The sequence below is a fragment of the Arctopsyche grandis genome, chromosome 11, assembly GCF_051622035.1.
Source record: "Arctopsyche grandis isolate Sample6627 chromosome 11, ASM5162203v2, whole genome shotgun sequence".
NCBI lineage: Eukaryota > Metazoa > Arthropoda > Insecta > Trichoptera > Hydropsychidae > Arctopsyche > Arctopsyche grandis.
The window spans coordinates 24,720,170-24,734,015 of record NC_135365.1 but is presented as its reverse complement, the minus strand read 5'-3'; positions in this window follow the sequence as shown (position 1 = coordinate 24,734,015).

The window sequence follows — 13,846 nt, the reverse complement described above, 5'->3', positions numbered from 1 at the left end:
TTTTGCGTAGTGCGGAAAAGCGCTTCGTAGAAGTTTCGGTACTATTATTAGACGGGAAATGTTTGGGCGGATTGCTCTGTTTACTTCAATTGGCCGAACGCGTAGTAAACAATGTGTTGATTTATCAATATTGTACTGGAATAACACCAGGGATTTTCAACAGGTGGTGTGTAGATTGAGTAAATAAATCGATTGCTTGCAAATCTCAATTTTCTCATTATAAAACTACCTTACATATTGATATAATCTATCGATAAAATAGTAATCTGACGGTCGGTAGTACTATATTGACAGTATGGAAAAATATTAATCTGCGGCGCGTTTTGAAACGGTAATTAATCATAAATTACAAAGTTCGTTTATTATCCTAATGTACATAATGTGCTGGGAAAAGGGCTAACTTGATAAAAAAAAATATGGACTGCGGCACATTTTTTAGAAAATATATAATTATATGTATATTAAAAACAGCTTTCCCATAATTTTTTAAACAAATTTGAATTAAAAAGATTTATAAACTTGAAACCATGTTAACATGGAAACCTAAAGACTCACATATTGACATTGACAAACATTACATCTGCGACGCATTTTTTTCTTTATTTTTTTGCATCTCATTAAAAGACAAGAAAATGAAAGCAATACTCACTCAATCAGCATTCTTGAATTAATATAAAAAATATCACGTGCAGCAAATTTTAATGTTTTTATTTTTAGTACCCATAAATCACTTATCCAACTTCTAGTGCTCAACTAATGTGTAAAGCTAAATATGTACATATATACGGAAAATTTTCATCAACATCTCAATATTTCATCTGCGACGCATTTTAACTACACAATAACAGTTTCAATGCTAACAAAGAATACATAATTTATCCAAATTTAAATTCCAGACGATCTCGCCTAGACTTCTGTAAAAAATCTACTGCGCATTTGAAATTTTTCAATGAATTTTTTATGATTTCTGGAAGACATGTAAAAGTGTCAAGAATGAAATGTACTCACCTTGAATGTCAGGTTTGTGTACATGCATCATTAATTCGGTCTAGCAGTATTATTTAAGTGAGTTTGTTATACAAAAAGTGCATGGTGTAAAACTTTTCTGCTAAGACTCGTATAATTTTATTGGCACTGCTGACACATACTTATGCACATATGTATATATGCAACTCTCATTTCAATCATTAATTACCTTAAGACTGTCTAAATATTATTTTATAAAACGACATCGCACATTGCCGATTACGTATGCATGGAACACGTCATGATATATCGCTAGTACGGGGGATTTCTTTTTTTTTTTTGTTTATATGTACATACATACATATATATATATGTACGTTCATTTACATTTGAATAGGTTGAGTGAATTTCATGTAAGGTCATGCTCGGAACGGGTCACCGTTTGCACCGACAGGATGTGTCCGTCTCGTCTCCTCACCCCTCTCTCTCCCCCTTTTCCTCCTCCCCATCGTTCTGTACTTTCGTCCCTCTCTAGGAAGAGAATCCGTCCCTCTCCCTCTCAGACACAGTTGTGCGTCATGGCCTGCTTCCCCACTGGCTTGCTCCAATTATGCCGACGGATCAGGTCCTCATTGGAGCGATTATTCCAGAAGAATAAATGTTTGTGTCAGATGTATCTGCTATGATGAAATTCACATTATGATGTATCACATCTGATGCTGTGGGGTGATATTATCTATGTATTATTTCGGTAATATTACCTGATGAAAAAATACGATGAAAGACAAATGACTTGCAATGGAGAACATTGGATAACCTGCTATGAATAACAACTTTTTGTTTTCATATGCATATGTATGTACGTATAATGCATGCATAGACACCGAGAGAAAATTCAGGGAAAAAAGAGTGATTAAAATAAAAATAATAGTTGCGAATTTTGTCGACGAATTCATCACCACTGGGCGGACGAGAATTTGCAGGCTTCGTTTACATCGCTTACCATTTAAGAGGGCTGGACAGCAGCGCCTTGTCCATACAAACGTACTATACTTCTCCCTTCCTCAATTATGGCACTAGAGAAAGTATTTTTTAATATGCTATGGATATCCACCATTGGGGTGCATCTATCGTTTTATTTTTTTGATTCATTATTTTTTATAGGAGCTAGGAGCCGCCAAACATCTATAAAATCGCCTCTTTTTTACACCCACAAAACGAGTCCAGCGTGCTTATTTAACGGTCGATTTTAAAAAAAATACGCCGATAGATGCACAGAAAGTATCTTTCTCATACCGATGATGAAATTTTTTAAAAAATTGGTCCAGTTTTGGAGGAGAAAATAGTTGAATACGAAACCTCGATTTTGTCAATTTAAAATACATTTTATCTGGTCGAAGTGCAACTGTCGCATTCACTCAATATATATATTGATATATATTGTCGCATTCACTCAATATATAAATACACTCAATATATATATCGAAGAAAGGAACGGTAACAAAATTAAGGTTTCGGGTGTACAGCCCTCTTAAGACCGGGCCCTTAAAATACTCCCCCTCTCCACGGCCCTGTGTACTTATACCATAGTCCAGGATTTTTTTCAGAGAGGGGGATCCAACATAGACCCCCCCCCCTAACATTTTTTTATTTTAAATGAAAAATTTCACAAGCTTTTTTCGTTTTTGAAATTCGCGGAAAATTATTATATATACACATATTCTATTTTTCTATTTTTTTTATTTTTTCGGACCAAATTATCAAATTATTTTGTTATTTTTTCGAAAAAAAATTACATCTGTGGCGCTTTAATACAGTTTTCTTGTTTATCCAATAATATAAATAAAATATGTGTGTTTAATTCAAGGAGTAAAAATTTTATTCATATATCTTGATATAATTATCATAATTATTATTTTTTTTTATTTGAGGGTGCTAGTGCCCCCATAGCCCCCCCCCCCCCCCCCTTCTCCGGCTACGGTTTTGCCTAACTGTGTAAATTTGTGTATATGAACATACCCCATGAACTCCCAATGGCGCCCTCGGGCAATTTTTTCTTATTCGCCTTTGGCGCTCTAATCTAAAATTATTTATGGCTTTTGGCGCTCTAATTTTAAATTTTAAAGCGCATTTGGCGTATCGAGCGGCGCCCTAATTTATTTTGCGCCCTCGGATACCGCCCGACCCAGCCCCCCCCCCCTAAAACCGGCACTGGTAATAACACAGGGGCGACACTAGGACCAGGTATTCTCTAGATATAACGACACAAATACACAAAACTGACGACGATATAAAAACCATGACTCGTACGAAAATAAACACGCATTATTTTATAACAAAGATGATTTAAAACGGCCCAACGAACACTCCTCGTGTAATTTCAAACGTTTAATCAACATCATCATACAATTTACCCGTTTAAATCATTCGATGGCGCGAACTCGAAACCGTACACGCCCATCCGAATGCGAAACAATGTTTCACCATTTCATAGAATTGTGTAAATACACGCGATTATTTAATATAATACAAACGACGACTAAACTGTTTCGTAGACTGGTCACGTTCCGGGAACGGAACAAATTGGATCCAGACTTGGCGTGGGACAAAACTAGCGGTCGTACGATTCATGGAAAACCTATTAGCTTATTGTGCGATCGTTTTATGTCTACGTATGTACGAAGAGATAATTGTTCTTCTTAAAAATTGATTCGACTGCTTAAATTTGATTCAGATTACTAGGAACTTGCAGTAACGTCTAGACAAGACCTTGTGGAATCATCAACGGTAAATGCATTGTTTACTTGACTCATTGGCTTCAATAATTTCAATATCGATTATATAATATTTTTCGCACAAATACATTGCAACTTTTTTTTTGTGGAAAGATCATAGAAATATCTTAATGTCCTTCGAATTTTTAAAGACGTCAAAAATCCAAAAATTAAAGTCATAAAAATGACATTAGGTTGAATCCTTAATTTAGTAGTCGTGCTTACAATTGAATACTTAATCAAACACTCATTCAATCCATGATTACAGTTTTCAATCAATTCAGTTAATTTTTCGATAAGTACTCGGTCGAATCCTCAGTTGGATTTTCAGTCAAATCTACAGTCTTAAGTAGAGTCATCAGTAAAGTCTTCGATCAAGTACTCAGTCCAATACTCAGAAAAATCTAGTCTTGAGTAGTCGTCTGTCAAATATTCAGTTAATTCTTCGATGAAGTACTCAGTAGAGTCCACGGTTGAGTTTTCAGTCAAATTTACAGTATTGAGTAGTCCTCAGTCAAATATTCAGTCCATTTTTCGAAAAAGTAATTGGTCAAATCCTCAGTTGAATTTTCAGTCAAACCTACAGTATTGAGTAGAATCACTAGCAAATTTTCGATTTAGTCTTCTATGAAGTATTCAGTCGAGCTTACAGTTCAATACTTATTGAATACTTATTCGATCAATCATTTGAGCTATCAGTCAAATCTTTGATCAAGTACTCAGTCGAATTCATCAGTCGAGCTTTCTGTCAAATCTACAGCCTTGAGTAGAATCATCAGTCAAATATTCGGTTTAGTCTTCGATGAAGTTCTCAGTCGAGCTTACAATTGAATACTCATTCTATCCATAGTTTGAACTATCTGTCAAATCTAAGGTAGAGCCGTGTCGAATATTCGATCAAGTTTTCAGTCAAATACTCATTCAATCCATTATCAAACTTCTCAGGCAAAAAGTCTTGGGATGAGTCATCAGTCGAATAATCGGCTTAGTCCTTGATGAAGTACTCAGTAGAACTTACAATTGAATACTCATTCAATTCATAATTCGAGCTTTCTGTCAAATCTTTGTACATATAGTATAGTTCCCTGTCGAATATTCGATCCAGTTATTAAAAATGCTGCAATATTTTTAACTAATTGTCAAAGAAGGCGCATTGGGGTCTACCTGTTAGAGCTCCCTGGTATATACGTATGTATCTATGTAAAAACAATTAAAATAAAAAAAGATGGAGTTTGCATACAACTTTACAAATATGTTTTCAATAATTGTAGTTGATGGAAGTTTTTAAAGATCTGTGGTTGTAGTTAATTTAAGTACAGACTAGGGATTGCAATACCTGTTGGGCCTTCCTGGTATATATCTATGAAAAATTAAATTAAATTTAGCGTCGAGTGAAGTACTCAAATATGCACTCGAACTCTCAGTTAAGTCCAATCTTTATTCAAGTACGCCATCAATCGAGCCTTTAGTAGAATACTCGATCCAATACTTAGTCCATGGGAGTATTAAGCCTTTGAAGGACGGAGCGTCGAGATCGAACGAGTGTCCCGAACCGGGGTCGAGTAAGACCCCAGTATTTTTAAATCAAAATACAGCTTTTCTCAATACAAATAGGTTCAATATATATCTTATTAATCATTTAATACATCAACATAAAAAAATTTTAGTCCTAAAGCATTTTTTTGACTATTTTTGTATTAAAAAATAACGACAAGCATCAACATGCAAACGCACATAGGTAAGGCCAACCGACGACTGCATGAATCAATAGCCACGTGCCAAAAGCGACGAAAACAATAGCTTACGAAAATATAGCTGTCTCTTTCTCTCGCATTGATTCATCGATCAACAAGAATATGCAAGCGAACAGTTAAAAACATGACTTATCGCTACCGCCTTTAAATCATACTTTGGAACTGTATAAATGTATTTTTTTACGATGTACCCCTTTTCTAAATCATACAAAATCTATTAAAATAAATTTCTCGTAGTTCATTCTAGGAATACAATAAATATAGGGTGTATAATTTTAAAAATCACATAGTTAAATCCAGTAGTAAAATCCAGTAGTAAAATCCAGTCTCCAGCCAATCTATCGACAAGCCTTCGAGTCTAATTTAAATTCAAGTTCAAGTTGAACTCTCAGTTGAATACGCAGTCAAGTCCTTATCCAGTCGAACCATCAGTTTGATCTATCAATCTTAAGAGGGCTGTACACCCGAAACCTTAATTTTGTTACCGTTCCTTTCTTCGATATATATATATATATTGAGTGTATGTATATATTGAGTGAATGCGACAATATATATATTGAGTGAATGCGACAGTTGCGCTTCGACCAGATAAAACGTATTTTAAATTGACAAAATCGAGGTTTCGTATTCTCCTATTTTCTCCTCCAAAACTGGACTAATTAAAAAAAAATCATCATCGGTATGAGAGAGATACTTTCTGTGCATCTATCGGCGTATTTTTTTTTAAATCGATCGTCAAATAAGCACACTGGACTCGTTTCGTGGGTGTAAAAAAGAGGCGATTTTATAGATGTTTGGCGGCTCCTAGCTCCTATAAAAAATAATTAATCAAAAAAATAAAACGATAGATGCACCCCAATGGTGGATATCCATAGCATATTAAAAAATAATTTCTCTAGTGCCATAATTGAGGAAGGGAGAAGTAAAGTACGTTTGTATGGACAATGCGCTGCTGTTCAGCCCTCTTAATCCCGTCTACAAAAATGCTCGAAACACTCCCATGGCTTTAATCGAACCATAAACATTCAGTCCATACACCGAATACAATACGGGTGAATTTATTACGGCTAATTAAAAATACCAGTGCGTCCCACAGCGTTCCATGCGAGCGGTAACTCTGGTTGACCAGAATGCATCCGAAACGGAATAAAAGGGAGAGTGAGACCGACGAACGAAGGAAATGCACTTCTGTCCAGACGTCTGCGTAGAAATAAACGTGACTCGACTGCACAATTATACACATCGTCGATGCAAGGCGGTGCACTTGATGGCTGCACATTGTACATGGACATGCACACACTCGCACACACATCTTATTAACACTGACGTAAACTATTTTTGTGTCGGCACAGCTGGGGTCGACCCTAGACGTGCAACTGTCTGACCTTAGAGTTTAACAATTGTATTCGTAAAAAAAGAATTATAAAATATAATATCTCCATTTTTCCTTTTGGGAACAATGCAACGCGTTCAACTATATAAAGGCTATCGACCTGTGCAGTTTGGCGATTCAATTCCGACCGCATTTTAAGACTTTTTTGTGGAATACGATCGGGGTTCGGTTTAAATTACGGCTGTGATGATTTTTTTTAATATTTTTATATAATATAATATTATAATTCAACACTTGACATAAGATTGTATTGCATTTCAACCGTTCTTAATAATTTCATTTAACTCGATGTTACGAAATTCACAATACGCACCGGTTTAATATTTCTTATCCAATTTAACACCATCATCTGTTTATGTAAAAAATATTCCAAATTCAAAGCGTTTTCATTGTTAAAGAAATATCATTCACAATGCCCGCCATTTACATTTAACTGTATAACTTATATTAAATTGAAACGGCGGTGACTCATATATTCTCATTTATATAGATCAGTGGCCTTAAAAAGCCAATTTGGCATGTTTAGACTTGTGCCAATCATGAGTCATGGTCATCATGGCATCTTTCAAAGTTTACATAGTCTCAAATCATTCAAAGCTATGACTTCGACTTAAACTCAAGTTATATGTAACTCACACTCCAATTCAGGTTACGACTAAATTTCAATACAGTTTTCAAAGGCTTGTTTATATAATATAATGTTATTTATGCAGGTATGTATTCACAAAAGCCTTAACCTTATGAAAACGAGCACTTTCCAAAATACATATCATACAAGCTTTACTAGCCTTTCGTATTGTAGTGTTGAAAAACGCGCGAATTGAAAATATTTATGTTAATTCTTGGCATTATGAATGGAATTCTCGCTAATATTTTCCAATGAAAATTATGTTTCCAAAATAAATAAAGCGAAGAGGCGTAGTATGAGTTGGGCGATTCGCAATTTTTTTTTATTTTAACACATTGCAGTTAATAATTGCAAACATTCCAACATCCTTCCTCGACCTGTGGGGGCAACAGTAACGTCACTAATTCTTAAGAAATAATTTAAACACACAAACAATCGATTTTTATTCATACACCCATGCATATACTGCACTTGAGTATGTATTCTTTCCTGTTATTTATAGACATAGTAATGATAGTTAGTTAGAATTTCTTCACCACATTATATTACTCATCAATGTTTATACAATTATTATATGATATACGTATCATTCAACTGAACTTTTCACAGAAAGAAATTACTCCACAAATATGATAAAAACCATATTGAATAAATAAATATTTATTTTAATACATATAATTATTAACTTTACGTCAATATGTTCCGATAAAACAAAGTTTTAAACGGATATGATCGGTAAATAATTTCCTTTATTAGCACGTACGCCACGTAAATAGCAAGACTAATCTGAAATATCAGTCATCATTATAATATCGTCATAAATAACAAGAAGAGTTTGCCCCTCTTTCGAAATGGTCTCCATCTGAGTGAGTCGTATGAATCATCGTCACATCATTGAGTCATTACATTGCATAAGGTCGAATGAGTAACGGTTATTTAATACGAAAAATCAAAGGCAGCGAAAGTGATAAACGTATACGTGGTAAAATATCAAAATAATCGTTACCGTATAAGATAATGAATGAAAAATAAATTATAATTGTTTTTTGTGCATCACGTAGCGTGTATTTAGATTAGGAACAAATTGGGGTAAATTCGTACGTTTTGTAAACACGCCAATTTTCCAGAGAAGCGATGACGTGTCGTAGTAGCTGTTGCGCAATAAGCAATAGGAAAATTCGTTTGAAAGTGTGAGTCAGACTTAACGATTTTTCCGGGAACCGAATCGAAACAATCGAGGGCTTGGACGAAAAGTTTGCTTTCCTTTTACTCGAATCGTTCGAACTTGCCAAGAATCGTTTGCTCTTTTCATTATAAACGTTAACTCTATTATAAAATCTCGATAGTCGGGAGTCAGCGTTGCTGAAACTGTGATGCGTAGACACAATATTGGTGACGACAGTCACGAGATTTCAATTGAAAGTTACGATTAGGAACGATGTTCTCATTTGAATATTAGATAATATAATGTATATATTAATGAACGATTTGAGAAGCGTGCGTTTTATTGCCGCCAAAGAAGGACAGTAAATAATTGACGTCAACTTCACAAGGAAAATAAAGTAAAAAAACATTGTTGCGGTGATATAATCAGAAGGTAAACAATTGTGGTTTTATATAATTATTATACATATACCGCCCAAGCTTTGAAGATCAAATTTTGCATTATTCTTTTTGAACAATATATATAACATGATAATTTCAAGGCTAAATTTAAGTCATATATTTCACAAATATATTTGAAACTTTTCAATAATATTCTGTAGTTCCGATATTTCAAATACTCAAAGTAACTACTGAACCTTTGCAACCTGTGGTTGCTATTTAGGAACTGGTTATGGAAAAATTCGTAAATATCGGGTGTAGATATCGGTAGTGTGGACGTAGCCAATACTGACATGTATATGAAAATGCATATCCTGGGTTTTCAAAGCTTTGTAGTGTATGAAAAGTTTTGCTTGTTTATTAAATACTTAATTTATTCATCAAATTTGTAAAACCAGTTTCTTTAGTAATCACATGTGGGAATTATTAACGCCATAATATACATGCACATAAATATATTACAAATTAAACTGAAATGTGTAAGAATGTACATATGTATATAACGATATATAATGTACATATACTTAAATTATATTATGTACATATATATTCAGAATAAATAAAATAAATTTGTTTGATCACGTACGCAAGTCACTGATAGAACATGCAAGATACATATGTATGCACATAAAATGTGGTGTAATAATGATTACATAATGCAAATATGGATATTTTGTTCTATTAAATAACAAGTATTTACTAAGATTATTTATCTTAACTACACTTTATTCGATCAAGTGCATGTGTACAATATGATTTAAAGTACATATAAAGATAATTGGGTAACCCAGTTTTCTCAGAAGATTTTGATGTTGACCCATTAGTATCAATTCTCAGAACTAATCAACCAATTCTACATCGACTGTTGTATGACAAATGGATTGTAACTATCCTCGCATTGATATTTAGATAAATTTCTATCGTTGCATGTATGTAAGTACATATTTGTGTATTTTTCAATTTTACGTAATCGAATTGAGCGCGACGACATCGCATTGAAAGTGTGTTTAATTCAAGGATTCAACATAAACTTATTAAATGCTCTTGCGGCCACAGAGGTTGTTGACACTGTATGATGATATTAAAATGGATTTACCGCAAGCTTATGGGTCTCCAAATTAGGCACAAGAAACCACAAATGTAATGATGATTCAATTGTGCAGATATTCGCTCACCTATTAAACATTTGACATTTGTATGGACGTGATTCATTCGAAGATTACATATATAATATTATTATGTATATAAATATAATATTACAGTTTCAAATATTAAGTACATGGAATATTATAACTGTTCCAATTAGTTTATATTACCCATTATTATTGTGTGAAAAATGATACGCAATTAGTCGTAATCGGTAACTGGAGACGTCGTTACGATTACGTACAGTTACAGTTAAGAGTTTCGTTAATTATTTGAAACATAAATAATGCGACAAGTCGTTGAACAATCTTACACACGCATACATACACCGGATGATAATAATTAATTATGTTATTCATTAAAACATAACGGTGCAACTTTAATAGTAATAATGCAGTAAAACCAACACTGTAAAACACCGATGATTGATGGCGATCGATAAGCGCGCGCGATACGGGAAATGATCGATCAGAAAGTTAATCATAAATCGATAACGCTATTCAAATAATGAAATGTTTATACTCGAATAATAAACGTAGGTGTTGCAAAATTTTGCGAATCTGTGTCGATAAATAATTATGTTAAAAATTCATAGAAGTACACACGTATGAATAATTCATAATTATTTTTGCTATTTTTAACAATTTTTTAATAATATTTTCAACGGTTTATTTTTAATTGAAATTGCCGAATTATATTTTCCGCATCCTGAAATTTGTAAAATTGCTATTTTTGGATTATATTTGTCGTAGCTGTGGAACAGACAACACCTAGTTGTTCTCCGGCTGACGGTCGGAGAGCGAATGATAGATTATGTAGTAGCGGTGTGACGCGCGCACCGTATTTATGATTCGGCATGGTCAGGTTCAACTATACATACATATACATTTGTGTATGTGTGCGTGCTGGGTGAAATGGAAAAGAGGGTGGGAAAGGGTGGCTTGGAAAAAGTTGGGGTGAATGAAAATAATTTACGTAAGTCGCAAGAAGCTGAGAAAATTTGACGTAGGAAGGAAGGAATACATAAATTGTTTTATGTCATTCCAGACAACTATTTTCCGGCTTCTTACACTTAACATACAAACAACATTTCGTTACATTATATTTTATTTCAATTTGTATTGCTTACTATTGCTTACATTTACGACTGAACGTAAATGCTTAATTAAAAAGTGACGTCATTTATTACTATGTGTTTATCCACCATTTCATTGACTTTTTTGCCAGGTTAGGTTAGGTTAAAATTTTCCGATGAGTCAAATGTATGTAAATGGCATTTACTTTTTACTTAGCTTACAATTTTCAGATGAGTCAAATGTTAATGTCATTGATTTTTCATCAGGTTAAGATAGGTAACTTTTTTCGCAATATAATTATACGTAGTTCGACAAGTATTTTTTTTTAAATTCATTAAAAAGCCTTTTTGTATTCAATTTCATAAGTCTAAATGGAATTCTGGAATTAATCAAAATTACTATTTTATAAAAAAATATTAGCAAAATCATTTTAAAACTTAATTTCATATTATAATATTTCCTCACTTCAAAGTTCAAAATATTTCTTTTATGTGTGTAGATTTGTCATTTGTCAATGACAGCTAACTCCAAAAGTGATTCAGAACTAATCAAGCACAAAAAAACACAGTCAAAATCCAACAACTTTTTTTGTTTCAATGAAGCTAAGCTTCAATTTTATACATCCCGAGCTTATATGTATAATTTAAAAAGCAAAATTTTCGAATTTTGTGCAAAACTACATACACCTACGTAAATATGTAGTTTCAGATAATCCACTTCTATCGTCCCTACTATCATTCGCAAATAACAATATTATTATAAAATTACATCTGCCTTTAACTACATAGTTGCAGTTACAATCTCAAAACAGGCCACCGACGAGGACGCTTCAATTGTGACCAGGACTATGAAGTCGGAGTCGTAAAAAATCAACCGACTCCGACTCCTTTTTATTATTTTTTCCAATTAATAGTACCTGTTATGGTATGTCTCTCATCTTATTGAATTATTAAATTTAATAATTTCTGGGTTTGCTGCAAATGATTGCAAACCACTCGGCGCCATGCTCATTTCGTTTACATTTTAAATACATGTACGAAAGACGAGATATTCATGGGGTTGCGCAGATGATATTTCGATGTACATTGATGGTTGGCAATTCTTAAAATTGAGTTGGATCTTTCTGGCAAGTTTAAAATGGCAAAATCCGAGACAAAAGTATGAAATGAGCATGCAGCGAAATGAGCATGCGCCCGCTCGGTTTGCAATGGTTTGTAACGCAGGGTTAAAATATATATAAAACTTATTGCGAACATAATTTAGTAATAATAAAAAGAATTTAAAAATCAATGGTTGGAGTTTGCAATGGAAGTCGGTAATTTTTGATCCAGGACTCCATAGCCCACCCCGATTGCGACGTAAATCACAAGTACCATAAAGACTAATTTTTTGTTGTAAGTGTTACGTATACTAAAAAGAGCCGCCGAGTAGTTGGATTAAGCCGAGGCGCATCCCTGAACCCCGTGCGACCGTGATAATTGGTTTCAAGGATTATATCTAGACCCTAAGTGCATGTAGGCTAAACAATGGCGACCGAGTTGGCTGTTATTGGTCCTTTCTCAGAATTAACCTGTACCATGAGACCGAATGTCGTGGGAAGACATATCCGTACGTGACTATACAATAGGTAAACAGATTAGACTTCTAAGATGTCCTGAGAGATCTATCCCTTATAAGGCAATACTTAGGCGATATCATGTCATTCTGGACTGAGCACTGCCAGTGCGTGTATCTCCTTAATCATCAATAAATGCTGTGAAACGACTTTGGCCTTTTACTTGGATCCTCCACCCACTCCTACGCAACAATATGTTAACTAGAATATTTTGAAGAAAAATAAAATTATAAAAAAAAGTTATAAATAAAATTACTTATATATGGATCATTTATAGCTTATTAATATGCATTTTGGATAGATTTTATTAATATGTATTATGTATGTATTTTGGATAGATTTTATGTTGATTTAAAATTGGTGCAATCTCGCATTTCATCAGTCAGTCAATCGGTCAGATTTATAATATTGAAAAAGTGAAAAAAAAAACAAACAAAGGAATATAATTAAAAAATATATACAAATTAATTTGAATCTATCGAGTATGAGTATTTTTGGTTGTTAGTACCACTGCTCTAAATGGCCCCAAATCAATGAATTAAATAATTCACATTAATATTCTATAGTTTATTTCGAATTCCAATCATAAAAATGGAAGTTTATTATTAGTACCATCAAGTCAATTGTAATAATTAAAAACTTAGTTATTATCAATATTCTTTTATATGACGGTTACAGAGTATAATAAAATAGAACACTTTGTCGGAAATTCCAGTTGTATAATTCTCACAACCATCATGGATTTCCAAGAAAAATTCCATAAAATTTTAAGAGCTGATACTCCATTTGAAGGACTATCACCGGTCATTATTAGAGGTAGGATAGTCACAGTGCTATCCATTGTTCGGCAAACATTTAACAATGCATTTACAACCTTTGAACAATACAC